This window comes from Bubalus bubalis, chromosome 2, assembly GCF_019923935.1.
Source record: "Bubalus bubalis isolate 160015118507 breed Murrah chromosome 2, NDDB_SH_1, whole genome shotgun sequence".
Lineage (NCBI taxonomy): Eukaryota > Metazoa > Chordata > Mammalia > Artiodactyla > Bovidae > Bubalus > Bubalus bubalis.
Window position 1 is genome coordinate 141765806 of NC_059158.1, and position 19993 is coordinate 141785798.

The 19993-nt window shown below is 38.7% G+C and overlaps 1 protein-coding gene across 4 annotated transcripts in view; it reads right to left on the reverse strand.

Moving 5' to 3' along the window:
- The window catches only part of FAM126B (family with sequence similarity 126 member B), a 64666-nt gene extending 44739 nt beyond the window's left edge, over positions 1–19927 (reverse strand). For 2 of the 4 annotated variants that reach the window (XM_025277977.3, XM_006080512.4), the window contains exons 1-3: positions 19809–19927; positions 18965–18998; positions 3827–3926 (exon numbers count right to left, since the gene is read on the reverse strand). The gene's annotated coding sequence lies outside the window, so the exon portion shown is untranslated. The other 2 variants (XM_025277974.3, XM_006080513.4) reach the window with 2 other exon arrangements.
- Between the last annotated feature and the right edge of the window lie 66 nt (positions 19928–19993).

Here is a 19993-nt window from a genome sequence, read left to right on the forward strand (position 1 = left end):
CAGCTACTTTTTGGACTTTATCTGATTTAACGACAGGAAATAGAATGTAGTGGTTTAGACTCAATTTTTTGTCTCAGTAGACACTGTTTCACTCCTACATTTTACAAGCTTATTAATTCATTAAATTCAAGTTTATTACATAAATCCATTAAATTCAAGTGTATTATATAAGTCCATTACATGTTAACAAATAACATTTTAAAAATAAACTTTATTTTTCCAAAACAAAAACAACTCTAGTGACAAGAATAGTGCTGTTTTACAATTTCTGCAAATTTTATACTTGCCTCTGCATCCAATCTGTTGCTGGAAATCTTCAAGGTATATTCACCAGAGAATGACGGTGAAGAAGTCAAATACTATCTTAGTATTAATATGAAAAATAGCTTTAACTCCACAGATCCACTTAAAGGATTCCCAGGACACATACTGAGCACAGACTCTGGAGGCAGATTAGGCTTTAGGTCACTAACTCTAGCTATGTTTATTTTTTTTAATTGAGTTATAATTAACATACAATATTATACTAGTTTCAGGTTTATGTCAGCAATTTGATATTTTTATACATTATGAAAAGATCACTGCAATAAAACCAGTTACCAACCCTCACCACACAAATTTGCTACGATATTATTGACTATGTTCCCTATGTGTGCATTACATACCTATGACCTATTTATCTTTGAACTGAAAGTTTGGACATCATTCTAACTATGTTTAAATCATCGTACCCCCTTACCAGCTATACTTAAACCTTGTGTTTCATTTCTTGCATTTCAAAAATACAGGTAATAGATGTCTTAAGGTAAACACTGTATAAGTATCTACTATGAGCAGTACATAATTAATCTTCAGAATACTATGTACTATATAAAATAGCTGTTATCCCTATCTAACAGATAAGAAAATTAAAGTGTAAAGTTTGAGTGATCCACACATGGCAATACAATTTAAGTGGCAGAGCTGGAATTTGAATTTAATACCTACTAAAATCTATAGTTGAAAAATGTAATTGTCCCTTTCTTACAGCTCATACTTCTCCCCCCAGAGCTTTCTGTTCTGACCATATTCACTTCTCAGTGTCTCTATCACTTCATGCACACCTTCACACCAGGGATTCTGTTCCAGCCTGTAGTGCTGTCCTACAATAACTATTCCAATCCTGTTAGTCTCAGCAGGCCTTTCTTGACCACTTATCTAGACAGAAGCCCTTTTCCCCTTCTCCAGTATTTTCCATCCAAACAAATACAGTTCATTTTCTTCCTATGGACATGGATTTTATACCTTGCTTACTAAACCTTACTACTTGTTGTCTATCTTTCCTAACAGATTACAAATCCCATGAGAATAGAAGTGTCATTTTCTGTTCTGCTCGCAATTAAGTGCTCACTATGAACTCAAAGCTAACAAGTATTTTATGGTATCCAGACATATAACAGGTACTTAATGTCTATTTAGAGCTTCCCTGGTGGCTCAGACAGTAAAGCGTCTGCCTGCAGTGCAGGAGACCTGGGTTCAATTCCTGGGTTGGAAGATCCCCTGGAGAAGGAAATGGCAATCCACTCCAGCACTCTTGCCTAGAAAATCCCATGGACAGAGGAGCCTGATAGGCTACAGTCCATGGGGTCGCAAAGAGTTAGACACGACTGAGCGACTTCACTTTCACTTTAATGTCTATTTGCTGAATCAATGAACCACAAAGCTTATACGATCTTGGACAAATAACTTAAACCCTTTGGGCTTCAGGTTGCTACAATAATAAGTTACTTTCTAAATCTAAAATCCTATATTTTAGTACCTTCTTTTGTAACCAGTCAGTTACAAAGAAAAAATTTAAATATATGTCTTCTAACTAGAATCAGCATCTTTTAGCATTTAGAGGTGGCTATGAACATAGTTATTAACATACTGCAAGTTCTCTTTTTATTTAAACAGACAATACAGAATTCTGAAAATAATTTCTTCTGCTGCACATTATACTCATCCCATCACCTGGTATATAAAAGCTATATTTAAAAGCAAAAATCAAGCTGATATTCTAGCATGCAGATCAATTCAGGCCCATACTGCCTCACTTTCAGAGTATGAAACAAATTAAAAAGTCTATCACAGGAAATGATTATCTTTTTGGTGACCATGGAAATGGCAACCTTTATTAGCAAGATCTGAATAAAACAAAATTAAAAAAAATAAAGTGCTGAAATATGATCTTAAAGAGGTCAATAACTACTTGTCAGAAAGAAAACTCATAATACTTGTACAAGTAAAGTTCTTCACTACCTAGACAGATATATATTGTGTCTTAGCTGATCATCAGTATATGTATTCTTCTTTAGAAACTGACAATTTAGAGAGAACTAGGCTTCCCTGGTAGCTCAGATGATAAAGAATCCACCTGCAACGCAGGAGACCCGGGTTTGTATCCCTGGGTCAGGAAGATCAGAAGAAGAGAATGACTACCCACTCCAGTATTCTTGCCTGGAGAATTCCATGGACAGAGCCCCCTGATGGACTACAGTCCACAGGGTCACAAAGAGTCGGGCACAACTGAGTGACGTGTTAGTCACTCAGTTAACAGGCATTATGGCCTACTGGTTATAAAGAGTACAGGCTTTTGCTCTAGACTGCCTGAGTTTGAATTCCAGCTCCATGACCTTCAAGTTATATTGAGAAAGTTACTTAACTAATCTGTGGTCTCAAATCCCTCATTTATAAAATGGGGATTACCTATGTCAAAGAATTTTTTTTTAAGATTAAATAAGTTAACAGACAGCAGTGAGCTAAACGATGATAACTGCTCTCAAGGATTTCTCATGGACCAAAATTATTGGATAAACAAAGCTATACAATTATCAGGGTGACATATGACAGTAAAAAATGGTTTTGTTATTGCAAATTTTCAAACAAGGTCAACAATTATCTATATATTTCAAGGTATAAGTATGAAACAAAGCACTTAACACATGCTACTATTGTAAATACCAAATTCTAAGTAAAACATTAAAGCTACACTGTCCGGTTTTAATTAATTAAAATAAAATAAAATTTAAAAATCAATTCCTGGGAACTTCCTGGCTGTCCAGTGGTTAGGACTCAGAGCTTTCACAGAAGAGGGTCTCAGTTTGATCCCTGGTCACAGAACTAAGATCCTACAAGCCACATGGCATGGCCCAAAAAATTAGAAAAAACCAAACACACACAAAACTGTACTATTAAAAAAACCCCACCAATTCCTTACTTGCACTAGCCACATTTCAAGCACTTAATAGCTGCATGTAGCTAGTGTCTCCCATATTAGAAGCACAGATGTAGAACACAGACATTATCAAAGAAATTTCATAAACAGCATTGATCTAGATGTAGTTAGAAAATACAATTATGCTGAGTAAATTCAATAATTTAAGAGCTGCAAAGTTTAGGAAACAAAAAATTTTAAAGACAACAATTAAAAAGGAAACACTTTCAAAAGTAAAATTAAAAGGCAATAATTAAGATGTGATTATTTCAAGTCTCCTAGGTAAAAACTCCTTACAAATAGCTATGAAAAGAAGGGAAGGGAAAAGCAAAGGAGAAAAGGAAAGATATACCCATTTGAATGCAGAGTTTCAAAGAAGAGATAAGAAAGCCTTCCTCAGTGGTCAATGCAAAGAAATAGAGGAAAACAATAGAATGGGAAAGACTAGAGATCTCTTCAAGATAACTGGAGATACCAAGGGAACATTTTGTAAACAGAAGCTACCCACCAAAAATTACCAAAAATTCCAACATGTCTAACTATGGGAACTTCATTCTTTATCCTTTAAAAAGTTAAATTCTATGATTTTACCTCTGTTGTAAGATCAGTGTTCTAATGGAGGAGGTGGCACAGGAATGCAGCAGAGTTCAAGTATGGAATTCATTTGTTGAGACTTAAATATTTTCCAACTCTACAAAAAATGAAAATGAAAAACTGTAAAATACTGAGAGAGAATATTATCAAGAATGTAAAATAAAGGAGAAAGAATAATTTTGAAAATACATTTATAATACAGTGTACCCAATTTAAAAAATAATTAGGATTATTTTTAAGTTTTCTATAAGAACCAGGAGATACTCAAATACCATTATCAAACTTATTTTAAAAACATCAGATTTGGAGAAAAGTCTGAGTTTTAGTTTCAAATTTACCATTAAATATCTGTAAAGACTTCGAGTAAGCTATTTAAAATTTCTGGAGCTGAACCTGAATAATCTACAAAAATAAGTTACTTCCTAGTCAAAAAGCCTATAAATCCAATTTTTGAAACATTAGTGATCTCACACACACACACACACACACACACACACGTAACAATCAATAAAATTTTAAAGTGCAGCATAAAATAGAGCTTAAATAATAAATATAAATAGCTACATTACAATTTTGCATGGATTTCACAGACTGAAAAGTTTATCGTTTTGAGAAAGAATACAGAAAATGCTATTACTTGAAGTTCTAGCACAAAAACATTAAAAATTATTTTCAAACTGCTTAAAGTATACTTTTCTCATGAAGTCATAACTACTATCATGCAGTTGCTGACCACATTATACTCTACTTCTTTGATTCAAAATTCATCACAACTTCAGAATCTAAAACATCAAAAGTAAATTAACACTTTAAAATAGTTCATCACAAAATACTTTTTTAATACGAGGAATACTGCAACAAAATTCTCTTGGAGTTAAATGACGTTATCACTTTAAAGTCTCCAAAGTTTTTCAAACTGAAGATGCATCGGGAAACCTCCTACTCCAAGAATGGCAGCTGACTTTTCATCTCTTACACACTGGGCTATCGCATTAAATTTTTTATTTCATGACAAGTTTTGCCATGGGGAAAAAACTTGAAAAGGACTAACAGAATGTCTCTGGAAAGATATACAAGAAATTGGTAACACTTTGGGAAGACACATTTGATGTTAAGGAGACTGTGTCTTTTTAACTTTGGGAATTTGGAACCACCGAGACATTTGCCAGATTTTGAAGCAGTGCAGGCAGACAGACTTGATAGCTATGCTGGAAAGCTCTGTAGAGGTAGGTCTCTGACAGACTTTCAAGGTTAAGGGTACAGATACTAGGCTCTCTATTGAGGAAAACAAAACCAAACAAGAAAACACAACAGGGCAAATGATAGGAAAACTAAGTAATTCAGAGAATGTTCTTTAACTACAGTAAATAATTCAGAGAATGTTCTTTAACTACAGTAATTAATAAATAACAATAATTGCTCAGTCATGTCGGACTCTTTGCGACCTCACAGACTGTAGGCTGCCAGGCTCCTCTGTCCCAGAATTCTTCAGGCTAGAATACTGGAGTGGGTAGCTGTTCCCCTCGCCAGGGAATCTTCCCAACCCAAGGACAGAACCCAGGTCTCCCTCATTGCAGGCGAATTCTTTATCAACTGAGGCACCAGGGAAGCCCATAATTAACAATAACTAATGATAATTAAAATAACAATAATAAATAAAAGGGCTTCCCTCATGGCTCAGCTGGTAAAGAATCTGCCTGCAATGCGGGAGACCTGGGTTTGATCCCTGGGTTGGGAAGATCTGCTGGAGATACCAAGGGAACATTTCATGCAAAGACGGACTCGATAAAGGACAGAAATGGTATGGACCTAACAGAAGCAGAAGATATTAAGAAGAGGTGGCAAGAATACACAGAAGAACGATATAAAAAAGATCTTCATGACCCAGTTAACCACGATGGTGTGATCACTCACCTAGAACCAGACATCCTGGAATGCAAAGTCAAGTGGGTCTTAGGAAGCATCACTACAAACAAATCTAGGAGGTAAGGGAATTCCAGTTGAGCCATTTCAAATCCTAAGAGATGATGCTGTGAAAAGTGCTGCACTCAATATGCCAGCAAATTTGGGAAACTCAGCAGTGGCCACAGGACTGGAAAAGGTCAGTTTTCATTCCAATCCCAAAGAAAGGCAATGCCAAAGAATGTTCAAACTACCACACAATTGCACTTATCTCACACACTAGCAAAGTAATGCTCAAAATTCTCCAAGGCAGGCTTCAACAGTACGTGAACTGTGAACTTTCAGATGTTCAAGCTGGATTTAGAAAAGGCAGAGGAACCAGAGATCAAATTGCTAACACCCACTGGATCATCCAAAAAGCAAGAGAGTTCCAGAAAAACATCTATTTCTACTTTATTGACTACGCCAAAACTTTTGACTGTGTAGGATCACAACAAACTGTGGAAAATTCTTCAAGAGATGGGAGTACCAGACCACCTGACTTGCCTCTTAAGAAATCTGTATGCAGGTCAAGAAGCAACAGTTAGAACTGGACATGGAACAACAGACTGGTTCCCAATTGGGAAAGGTGTACGTCAAGGCTGTATATTGTCAGCCTGCTTATTTAACTTACATGCAGAGTACATTATGTGAAAAGCTGGGCTGGATGAAGCACAAGCTGGAATCAAGACTGCTGCGAGAAATACCATAGCTCAGTTGGTAAAGAATCTGCCTGCAATGCAGGAGATCTGGGTTCTATTCCTGGGTCGGGAAGATCCCCTGGAGGAGGAAATGGCAACCCACTCCAATATTCTTGCCTGGAGAATTCCATGGACAGAGGATCCTGGCAGGCCACAGTCCATGGGGTCACAAGAGTTGGGCACGGCTTAGCAACTAAATGACGACGATGATGCAGATGACACCACCTTATAGCAGAAATCAAAGAAGAACTAAGGGGCCTCTTGATGAAAGTCAAAGAGGAAAGCAAAAAAGTTGGCTTAAAACTCAACATTCAGAAAACAAAGATCATGGCATCCAGTCCCATCACTTCACAGAAAATAGATGGGGAAACAATGGAAACAGTGAGAGACTTTATTTTTGGGGGCTCCAAAATCACTGCAGATGGTGTCTGCAGCCATGAAATTAAAAGATACTTGCTCCTTGGAAGAAAAGCTATGACCAACCTAGACAGCATATTAAAAAGCAGAAATATTACTTTGCAAACAAAGGTCCGTCTAGTCAAAGCTATGGTTTTTCCAGTAGTCATGTATGGATGTACGAGTTGGACCATAAGAAAGCTGAGCACCAAAGAATTGATGCTTTTGAACTGTGGTGTTGGAGAAGACTCTTGAGAGTCCCCTGGACTGCAAGGAGATCAAACCAGTCCATTCTGAAGGAAATCAGTCCTAAATATTCACTGGAAGGACTGATGCTGATGCTGAAACTCCAATACTTTGGCTACCTGATTGCACCTCATCTGAAAAGACCCTGATGCTGGGGAAGATTGAAGGTGGGAGAAGGGGACGACAGAGGATGAGATGGCTGGATGGCATCACCAGCTCAATGGACATGAGTTCTGAGTAAGCTCTGGGAGTTGGTGATGGACACGGAAGCCTGGCGTGCTACAGTCCATGGGGTTGCAAAGAGTCGGACACGACTGAGCGACTGAACTGAACTGAACTGAAACATCTATGGGTCAAAGAAGATATTAAAGCCAAAATCAGGGACTTCTCTGTTGGTCCAGTGGTTAAGACTCCATGCTCTAAATGCAGGGGACATGGGTTTGATCCCTGGTTGGGAAACTAAGATCCCATACACCATAAAGCATGGCTAAAAAACTTAGAAAAAAAAAAAAGAAACTAAACAAATAAATAAAAATGCAACTCCCAATAGCATTAAAAAAAAAAGAGAGAGAGAGAAAAAAAATCTAACAGAAGATATGCAAGACCAGTATACTGAAAACAAGAAGACATTTCTGAGAGATAAACTGAAGGCCATATCACGTTCACAGTTTGGCAGCTCACAGTAAAAACATCAGTTCTCCCCTAACTGATTTCTAGTTTCAAAGCAATCTTAATCAAAATCCCACGGCTCTCCTTTAAAAGACAGATTGACAGGCTGATTTTGAAATCCCTATGGAAATACAAGGAGCCAAGAATAACCAAGGCAACCTTTAAAAACAAAAATTGGAGGACTCTACTCCAAAATATTAAAACCTATTGTAAAGCCACAGTAATTAACTGTACAAGTATAGTAACTAAAACTTACCAATGAAAAAGTAAAGCCTAGACAGTCACATACAAGTAAGATTGTATGATTTATGACAAAGGCAAACTGCAGTGCATTTGGGAAAAGAGTCTTTTAAATAAAAGATGCAGGGTCAACTGGATATCCCTATAGAAACATTGTATCATGATCTCTAACCTTACACAATTCACAAAAATAAATTCCAAATAGAATGTAGATCTAAAAATGAAAGTAAACAAACCAAAAAAACCCATAGCAAAATATCTTTGTGTCTTTGAAGCAGGCAATTTTTTTTTTTTTACAATGTTGTGATAGTGAAGGTGAACAGCAAAGGGACCCAACTATACATATACATGTATCCATTCTCCCCCAAATTTCAATTCCATCCACTGCTAAGTCACTTCAGTCATGTCTGACTCTGTGCAACCCCACAGACGGCAGCCCACCAGGCTCCCCCATCTCCGGGATTCTCCAGGCAATAACACTGGAATGGGTTGCCATTTCCTTCTCCAATGCATGAAAGTGAAAAGTGAAAGTGAAGTCGCTCAGTTGTGTCCGACCCTCAGCAACCCCATGGACTGCAGCCTTCCAGGCTCCTCCATGGGATTTTCCAGGCAAAAGTACTGGAGTGGGGTGCCATTGCCTTCTCTGATTCCATCCACACAGCAGGCAAATATTTTTTAAGCAAACAAAAAGGTACTAACCACCACCACAGCAACAATAAATTGGACTGCATCACACCTGTCATTAAAAGACAGACTAAGAGAGTGAAAAGGCAGGACAAAGACTAGAACAGGATATCAGTAACACGCTAAGGAGAGATCTGTGATTGCTTGGGGTTGGGGTTGGGGCAGGAAAACTAGAAGATTTGAAACTTCTCCACATTGGGAGTATATCTTAGATATATCTGTATTTCCAGTTCCCAACAGGGCTTGGCACATAGTCAGCACTTAGTTCATGACTACTGAATGAAGGGCTTAACAGCAACAAGTGGTCAGTCTGCAGCAGACTCAGGAGAGTGAAAAGTGAAAGTGTAAAGTCGCTCAGTCATGTCCGACTCTTTGTGATCCCATGGACTGTAGCCCGCCAGGCTCCGTTGTCCATGGGATTCTCCAGTAAGAAAACTGGAATGGGCTGCCATTCCCTTCTCCAGGGGATCTTCCCAACTCAGGGTTCGAACCCAGGTCTCCTGCATTGCAAACAGATACTTTACCATCAGAGCCACCTGGGAAGCCCTTCAGGAGAGGAGACAGGGAGGCAAGTATAAAGATTTACTAGTTCCCATCTGATACAGATCCACACTCCATTCGCAATGATCTAGTCTATACTGTCAGCTAAAGCTATTTCTGAATCTTATTTACAGTTATATATGGCCAAATGACAAAGTTTTGGTCATCAAGATCAGAGTTATAGAAGGTTTCTCTCTTTCCTTTTTTCCCCCCTTGACCACGCCACATGATTTACAGGATCTTAGTCCTCCAATCAGGGATTTAACCTGGGTCCATGGCAGTGAAAGCACCGAGTCCTAACTACTGGCCTACCAGGGAAATCCCTAGAAAGGTTTCTTAAAAGATGAAAGGTATGCCCCTTTTATCTTCTGCTTTTCTTCCTCCTTTCTTCTGCCTAGATCATGGATATGACAGCTGGATATACAGCAACCATTCTGTGATCTTGAAAACAGAAGCCACATGCTAAGGATGGCAAAGGAAAAAGAGAATGAGACTGGTCCTTGACAAGCCTATGGTGCTGCTCTATCAGTCTTAGATTGTTATTTTTGAATTTGTTTTTACAAGACAAAGAAATTAACTACTATCTTATTTAAGCAATGGTTATTTCTTATCTCTCTCTCTAGCAGCCCAAACAATTCCTATCTGGTAAGGTAAGAAAGAGATTCCAGCAACACATCTATGGTCTAAGATACCAATAAGCCATCTCAGTTATGCTTCAATGCTAATAAAGTGTTCATCTCCACTGAAATGGGGGTGGGGGTGGGGAGTTGGGGGGGGGGCAGTATAGGAAGCAAGACTGACCAAAGAATCCACTCTGTGAAAGTACACCACTATTGTAGCTCAGATGGAGGGTGTTTATAATAGTTTAGTACACTGAAAAGACTGCATAGTACAGTACTATAATTTCTTGCCAACATTTAGGAGTTATGTTCTAGAAAAGTAATGTGACTGGCCAAAACCAAATTATATGAAAATAAGAGGTTAGGAAAAATAAACATTTTAACAGAAAATGTTAAATCAGCTATTTAAAACCTGTTCAAATAAAAACCAGTGAATTTTCTACATATTAACCCCTTCAAATTTCCAAGAAATACTACTGTAGCACAACAGTTTGATAAGGCTGATTCTCTCATATTATGATCAATATTCTACTTCATAAAGATTTTGAACCTGTTCTTCTTGGCTTGCCATTTTATGTCTTTGGTAATTGTGTTTTTATTTTTGTTAAAGCTACAAAAATTTTCACATTTTTATAGTGACTGTATAATTTTGGGGGTTGTTTTTCATCCATACATTAAGAAAACAGAAAATAATCTGGTTTCTCTGTGGACTATTATAGACTGAATTTTTGTGTTGCAAACCACTTCAGTATTCTTACCTTGAGAACCCCAAGAACAGTATGAAAAGGCAAAATGATAGGATACTGAAAGAGAAACTCCCCAGGTCGGTAGGTGCCCAATATGCTACTGGAGATCATTGGAGAAATAACTCCAGAAAGAATGAAGGGATGGAGCCAAACCAAAAACAATACCCAGCTGTGGATGTGACTGGTGATAGAAGCAAGGTCCGATACTGTGAAGAGCAATATTGCAAAGGAACCTGGAATGTCAGGTCCATGAATCAAGGCAAACTGGAAGTGGTCAAACAGGAGATGGCAAGAGTGAAAGTCGACATTCTAGGAATCAGTGAACTAAAATGGACTGGAATGGGTGAATTTAACTCAGATGACCATTATATCTACTACTTCGGGCAGGAATCCCTTAGAAGAAATAGAGTCGCCATCATGGTCAACAAAAGAGTCCGAAATGCAGTACTTGGATGCTATCTCAAAAATGACAGAATGATCTCTATTCGTTTCCAAGCCAAACCATTCAATATCACAGTAATCCAAGTCTATGTCCCAACCAGTAACACTGAAGAAACTGAACGGTTCTATGAAGACCTACAAGACCTTTTAGAACTAACACCCAAAAAAGATGTTCTTTTCATTATAGGGACTGGAATGCAAAAGTAGGAAGTCAAGAAACACCTGGAGTAACAGGTAAATTTGGCCTTGGAATACGGAATGAAGCAGGGCAAAGGCTAATACAGTTCTGCCAAGAGAACGCACTGGACATAGCAAACACCCTCTTCCAACAACACAAGAGAAGACTCTACACATGGACATCACTAGATGGCCAACAAAGAAATCAGACTGATTATATTCTTTGCAGCCAAAGATGGAGAAGCTCTATACAGTGAGCAAAAACAAGACCACGAGCTGACTGTGGCTCAGATCATGAACTCCTTATTGCCAAATTCAAACTGAAATTGAAGAAAGTAGGGAAAACCACTAGACCATTCAGGTACGACCTAAATCAAATCCCTTATGTTTATACAGTGGAAGTGAGAAATAGATTTAAGGGACTAGATCTGAAGATAAGAGTGCCTGATAAATCATTGACAGATGTTTGTGACATTGTACAGGAGCCAGGGATCAAGACCATACCCATAGAAAAGAAATGCAAAAAGGCAAAATGGCTGTCTGAGGAGGCCTTACAAATAGCTGTGAAAAGAAGAGAAGCAAAAAGCAAAAGAGAAAAGGAAAGATATAACCATCTGAAAGCCGAGTTCCAAAGAATAGCAAGAATAGATAAGAAAGACTTCCTCAGTGATCAATGCAAAGAAATAAAGGAAAACAACAGAATGGGAAAGACTAGAGACCTCTTCAAGAAAATCAGAGATACCAAGGGAATATTTCATGCAAAGATGGGTTTGATAAAGGACAGAAATGATATGGACCCAACAGAAGCAGAAGATATTAAGATGAGGTGGAAAGAATACACGAAGAACTGTACAAAAAAGAGCTTCACAACCAAGATAATCACGATGGTGTGATTACTCACCTAAAGCCAGGCATCCTGGAATGTGAAGTCAAGACGGCCTTAGAAAGCATCACTACAAACAAAGCTAGTGGAGGTGATAGAATTCCATCTAAACTACTTCAAATCCTGAATGATGATGCTGTGAAAGTGCGGCACTCAATATGCCAGCAAATTTGGAAAACTCAGCAGTGGCCACAGGACTGGAAAAGGTCAGTTTTCATTCCAATCCCAAAGAAAGGCAATGCCAAAGAATGCTCAAACTACCACACAATTGCACTCATCTCACACGCTAGTTAAGTAATGCTCAAAATTCTCCAAGCCAGGTTTCACCAATACATGAACCATGAACTTCCAGATGTTCAAGCTGGTTTTTGAAAAGGTAGAGGAACCAGAGATCAAATTGCCAACATCCACTGAATCATGGAAAAAGCAAGAGAGCTCCAGAAAAACATCTATTTCTGCTTTATTGACTATGCCAAAGCCTTTGACTGTGTGGATCACAATAAACTGTGGAAAATTCAGAAAGAGATGGGAATACTAGACCACCTGATCTGCCTCCTGAGAAATCTATATGCAGGTCAGGAAGCAACAGTTAGAACTGGACATGGAACAACAGATTGGTTCCAAATAGGAAAAGGAGTACGTCAAGGCTGTATATTGTCACCCTGCTTATTTAACTTCTATGCAGAGTACATCATGAGAAACGCTGGACTGGAAGAAGCACAAGCTGGAATCAAGATTGCCGGGAGAAATATCAATAACCTCAGATATGCAGATGACACCATCCTTATGGCAGAAAGTGAAGAGGAACTCAAAAGCCTCTTGATGAAAGTGAAAGTGGAGAGTGAAAAGTTGGCTTAAAGCTCAACATTCAGAAAACTAAGATCATGGCATCCAGTTCCATCACTTCATGGGAAACAGATGCGGAAACAGTGGAAACAGTGTCAGACTTTATTTTTGGGGGCTCCAAAATCACTGCAGATGGTGATTGCAGCCATGAAATTAAAAGATGCTTACTCCTTGGAAGGAAAGTTACGACCAACCTAGATAGCATATTGAAAAGCAGAGACATTACTTTGCCAACAAAGGTCCGTCTAGTCAAGGCTATGGTTTTTCCAGTGGTCATGTAGGGATGTGAGAGTTGGACTGTGAAGAAAGATGAGCGCCGAAGATTTGATGCTTTTGAACTGTGGTGTTGGAGAAGACTCTTGAGAGTCCCTTGGACTGCAAGGAGATCCAACTAGTCCCTCCTAAAGGAGTTAAGTCCTGGGTGTTCTTTGGAAGGAATGATGCTAAAGCTGAAACTCCAGGACTTTGGCCACCTCATGCAAAGAGTTGACTCACTGGAAAAGACTCTGATGCTGGGAGGGATTAGGGGCAGGAGGAGAAGGGGACGACAGAGGATGAGATGGCTGGATGGCATCACTGACTTGATGGACGTGAGTTTGAGTGAACTCCGGGAGCTGGTGATGGACAGGGAAGCCTGGCGTACTGCGATTCATGGGGTCGCAAAGAGTTGGACACGACTGAGCGACTGAACTGAACTGAAAATTCATATACTGAAATACCCCCAATGTGATTAGGAGGTGGGGCCTTTGGTGGGGGGGGTGATTAGCTCATGGGGTAGCATCTCATGAATGGGATTAGTGCCCTTATAAGAAAGATCTCCAGTGAGCTCTCTCACATATTAAAACACAATGAGAAGGCAGCCATCTCAGATATAGGAAATGGGTCATTAAATTTTCTGACAGCCTGCCAGCTGCCATAAATTTTCTGGCACCTTGATCTTGGACTTTCCAAATTCAAGAACTGTAAGAAATAAATGTTTGTTGTTTAAACCACCCAGTCTATGGTACTTTATTATAGCAGCTAAATTGATGGAGAGAAAGGTCCTTTTCTATTTCTCCACTCCCTTGAATTTGGAGTAGTTTAGTGAACTGCTTCGACCAATAGAATATGGTGGAAGGGCTATTAAATAAGTTCCAAAGCCTAATCCTCAAAGAGGCCTTGCAGCCTTACAGATTCCACCTTCACCTTATTAGAAGGCTAAGAATGCCCTGTAAGGATGCCAAACTAGCCTACCAGAGGATGAGAAGCCACACTGAGAAGAAATAAAGCCCTTTAATGAACAGCCAGCACCATGTGCAAACATGCGAGTGCAAACATTTGCAGGTTGGCTAAACAGTTCCTTGTTGGTTTCACTTGGCTCTCTCATGCAGCTGAATCCACCTGGAGGGTTGACTGAGTTAGAAGGTCCAAGATGTTTGCACTCATATGTTTGAAAAACATTTGGGTTGTTTCCAATTTTTGGAGATTAGGAATAAAATTGCTATGAACATTCAGGTACAGGTTTTTATATGAGTTTACGCTTCAATTTCCCTGGAATAAATGTTCAGTAGTGCAGTTTCTGGGTTGTACAACTCTGTTTTTTCAAACAAATTGAAGCTATAAATGGTGAAGCTGGGATTCTAATCTAGATAATCTGCCTCTAGGTCCTAACTCTTCACACTGTTTCCAGCGGTTGCAGAAACTGAGAGAAATAAATGGAATCAAAGGAAGAGTAAGGAGGTAGAGTCAACAGAACCTAGCATTGCTCAGATGAGGGGTATATGAATAAAGTGTCAAGACTAACACTAGGTTCTAGCTTCAGCACATTAGATAGATGATAAAATATGAATCGAACTTTAGATATGCTGTATTTAGGGGATATGCAGGGTTTCCTAGGTGCCACAGCAGTAAAGAATCCACCTGCCAATGTAGGAGATGCAGGTTTGATCCCTGAGTCGGGAAGATTTCCTGGAGGAGGAAATGGCAACCCACTCCAGTATTCTTGCCTGGCGAATCCTAGGGACAGAGGAGTCCATGGGGTCTCAAACAGTCAGACATGATTGAGCACACGTGCACAGTCTGATCTGCATGATCATTCCCATCTTGCAGGCAATTAGATTACAAAACAGAACTAGGTATCAAGAAAAACTCTGGTCAGAGACAGAGATTTGAGAATCATCACATTTAGATGCTGAGTAACATCAGAGAGACAGGGTAGAAAATGACAAGAGATCTGACAACAGAACCCTGAAGAATAGAAATAATCATTTGCTTTAGTTTTTCTCCCCACAAACAATAAAACAGTAGGTACTGTGACAGACTGCAAATTCATATTAACTTTAGATCTTACAGCACTTCATGTCCACTTTATCAGTTTTACAATGCTATTATAAAGTATGAGGTATAGAGTAATATACTTTCCCCTCCCCCACTCTCTGTCTCATTTAAAAAGAAATATAAAAGGAATACAAGCTGATTAAAAAGTCTTAATATGTCAGTATACATTTGTCCAAACCCATACAGTGTACAATACCCAAACTGAACCCTAGTGTAAACCATGGACTTTGGGTGATGTCAATGTGGGCTCATCAACTGTGACAAATGCACCACTCTGTGGGGTGTATTGGAAGCCATGCATGTGTGAAAGGGTGTATAGGAAATCTCTGTATTTTCTACTCAATTTTGCTATGAACCTAAAACTACTCTAAAAAGTCAATTAAAAAATAAAATTAAGCCTCAGTACAAAAGAATATGTAAAAAGCGTAAATTTCACTCCTCTCTCAGCATCCAACTCTCTCCACCCATTTTACAAAAAAAAGATATGTAGAAAGGAATTTAAAGAGGTAAACTGACAAATCTTAGGAGCTAAATAAGAATCAAGCAATACCAAGGGTCAATGGATAATGTCAATTATACCCCAATAAAAAAAGCCAAGGATTCATAATGATAAAAGTGATAGATAAGTTTGATTCTAACCTTTTTGGAAATTCAGTATTTTGCAATAGAATAAAATAACTATTATGGAATCCATGCTTTGCCATTTAACAATTTAAGTGCCACATACCATTATTTTATGACTACATTTTTTGCAGTTGTATCTCAAACTGAGAAAGAATTATAATTTTATAAACAAAGTCACACCTCTTAATATATTACATAATTGAGTTTTTTACTCCTTTCTCCAAAAATAAAGTCTACACATTTATTTTTTCTCATACCTGTCTCCATGGAAGACAAACACCTAAATAGAATATCTAGGATTTATAAGGATGAATCATGAATTTCTAAACATATCCTGTGTCAAAGTCAACACATTCACAATTTCAAGTTTTTATACATATATATATATATATATTTTTTTTTTACCAAAAGATAAGTCTATATCTTCATCATACCATAGCAATATTGCAAGAAAACCCCTTCCATCAAGAAAACTTCCAGGCTTCCCTGGTAGCTCAGTGGTAAAGTATCCACCTGCCAATTCCAGAGACAAGGGTTCGATCCCTGATCTGGGAGGATCCCACATGCTGCAGAGCAACTAAGCCCATGAGCCACAACTATTGAGCCTGTGCTCTACAGCCTGGGAGCCACAACTACTGAAGCCCTAGAGCCCACACTCCAAAACAAGAGAAGACACCGTAATTGGAAGCCCTCGCACCAAAATTAGAGAGTAGCTCCTGATCTCCACAACTAAAGAGCCTGTGCAGCAACAAAGACCCAGCACAACCAAAAAGAAGAAACTTCAAATTCTTATTTCCCAATTCTAGTTTTAGAACTAGATAGCTTTCAGAGACATTAAGAGAACAGGTTTGAATAATGCAAGAAATTAGATTGGTTTATGTAAAGGAGCTAAGTGCCAAGTAAAAACTAATTCCAACCAAAACACTCAGCACAATTTTTATTTCTGGCAACTTTAGCTCCTGGCTAGAAAATCCATCCCAGTTATGACAATAAGTGGTAAAAATTTATTGAGCTATAATATATTGATAGATTTAGAAGCCCTTCGTCTCAAGCTAAAACTACTGTTCTGGTTCACAACACACTGGGAGAGCCTTAAATGAGATAAATGATTCTCAAGTGGAAGCCTGTGGTAAACCGTATCATCTAGGGGATTTATTTTTCCTTCAAAATATATCTACCTTCCTCAGATTCTACCTACCATTAAGATTCTTCAGCAAAGTGGAGATGATATAATGGATATGCATGTGTACCTTTTTTTAACTCTTAAGATTATTCTGATATATATGTAACTCCTCACTTTCATGGAGAATTCCTGAATTAGGTCCAACTCTGCTTTTTAAAAATTTTTGAATATTTTCCAATCGTGTTTTTAAACGTTGTATCAATAGCAAACAAAAGAAGCAGAGCTACAAAGTGGCAAGAGCACAGCAGAAAGCATAGCAGGTAAGGGGCTGTACTAACAGCAGCCCTAAGCAGCCTAGAGTTTTCTGTGCCAGCTCCCTCCAGAACCCATTATATTACATTTTAGATGAATGTTCAGCTCATCATCCTGAGAAAAACACAGTCTACTAGTCAGATAAAAATGTAAAAAGAAGCTATTTTGGACATCAAAATAAACTAAGCCATAGAAAAACAAAGACAAAAATTCCTCTGTTCCTGCATTAAAAGAACAATAACAAAGTATTATTTTGTGCATCTGATAACCTGTTTGGAGACTTTCTGCTCATATTTTATTATTTTAGTTTTTCATTATGTAGCATTATTTTTCTATTATAAAACCCAGTCAAGCTAAAAACCTTAATCGTTCTAAAACCTAATAAACTACTACAGAACGCCAAAACTGTATAAAAAAAATTAAACAATCCTAATCCATATTGCTTGTCAAGACAGTTTAAGAGCTGGATTAGAAAAACAGGCTTTCAAGGTCCATTTTCGAGCAAACAATTACATTTCTTCACGGCCTTTGTTTCAAATCCCTTATAAACAGCTTCAATACTGAAATGTACTAGAAAAGATAATTTCTAATCACATATAAATAATCAGCCAATTATTATTATATTCTAATTTGGATTAGTGTCCCTTAAATCACTTGCTTTTTTCTTTTTCAATGTTCAACTTTATTGCATTCAACAATGACACCTACTGGCCATTTAGAATCAGCCATTCTCTAAGACATCTCTAGTAGGCTGGTTACATAATAAGAAGAAACACATACATATACACATACGATACACATAACCTGCATGAAAGCAGAGGTTTGTTCATAGGTACTCACACTACAGAACTGCACCTAAAATAGAAGCAGAACTGTTCTTTGTGACTGAGTATTATTCTTGCCAAATGATAAAGAACAATGAAATACCAAGTATCAAAATTTTATCTGAAACACTGATAAATATCCTTAAACATTTCGGAACAAACTCTTAATGATCCAACACTCTTTACCAAATGACATTTAGAGGAAAAAAGTTTCTAATTTAGTTTCTGGGATATACTAATATAAATCATCAATAATAGGAAAAAAAAGAATTTTGGAAAGTTCTTCTGACATGCAGTATTAAAAAAAAAGCTCAGGAAAATTATATACTTGCTAATAAATACTACATTAGTCTTTATAGTCTTAAGCTAAAGGCAACATTTCAATCAGCTTACATTTTAGAAATGTACAATGCCTCTTTTAAAACTGCTTTCCAATGAGCTATAAAAAATCAAGTTTTTAACACAGTGTGTCATTCCATAATACACAGTGAATGGAATTCCATTTTAATTCTACATTTCAAAGTGCAAATGAGTGACAAACTTAGAATTATATCTGTAAACACAGTTTACCTCTATCGGAGAGGGTCAAAGAACATACTTTTTAAACCTAATAAATATATAATTCCTAACTAGTTTCCCAGACTTACAGAGCAAAGTACTTAAAAAATAACTTCCCCTTCTCCCCCAACCCCCCACCAAAATCAGACCACCATCTCATTTTCAGTCTCTAACGTCCACAATATTTAGGGAGTAAAAAAAAAAACATTACCAACTAATTTTCTAGTCATTTTCCAAGTTGCACTTACCTTCTGCTATAGATTTTTGAGCGTCTCCACTTCCCTTAAGATTTGGGGGGGAAAAAAAATTGTAGTCAGTCCTGAGCCTTAAAACAAATTCACGAACTACAAAACGTGAACCTGGCCACGCTCATCTCAAACTAACACATCTCTCAACCCAAGTCCATATTTGGGATAAGCTCTTCGTGACTACTCTATCCTTCATGGTTCTTCGCCCACAGAGCCTGCCGGGATAGAAAACAGTCAAACCAACGGGAAAAAAAAGAAAAAACTACTCAGACACATTAATAGGTTGCAAGACCTCCTCTTCCCAGGAGGGACAACCTAGTTGTTCGGGTAAATAACAGCCAAAGGTTACATAATGTATAGCTATAAAGAGTCTCAAGTATCTCACCGCCAATACATCTTTCTTCACCGCTACCCCCGTTTCCACTCTGAGAAATGGCCCTAGTAGAAGCAAACCCTAGGATTTCTCTCAGGTGTCTGCAATGCCGCGTCCTCTTCTCTCTCTGAGCTCCGTACAAGGAATTCCTCCGGCCTTCACAACACCGTCTTGCTCCCGCCTCTCTCCGGTCTCCGGCGAGAGGTCTCCGCCAGCGCCACCGCAGCCCCCCACGCCCGAGGCTCCCACGTCGCCCCGCAGGGCTCAGCCTCCACCCGCCTCGGCTGCTTCTCCTCGAGACCCTTCCAAGCGGCTACCTATCTCCTAATGGTTCCGGAACCACCAAAACTAGGGCTAACGCCTTCCCAGACCACCCTCGGCAGATCCCGTCTACAGCTCCTGTGGCCGGAGAAGAAGAAAATCCTTCCTATCTGGCACTCCGCGTCCCCCAAAGACAGCGCCGCCGCCTACCTGTCACCCCGCTGCCTCCGGCTTCTTACCGCCACCGCCTCCCGCAGCAGCCTGCCAACTGCAGCGCAACAACCCGCCCTCTCATTAGGTGATTCCACGCTCCAACAACGGTGCCGCTGATTGGTAGCAGAATGCCTGCGGCCCTCCCCCTGTGCAGCATCTAAAGATTCCGGCCTCCTAGCAAG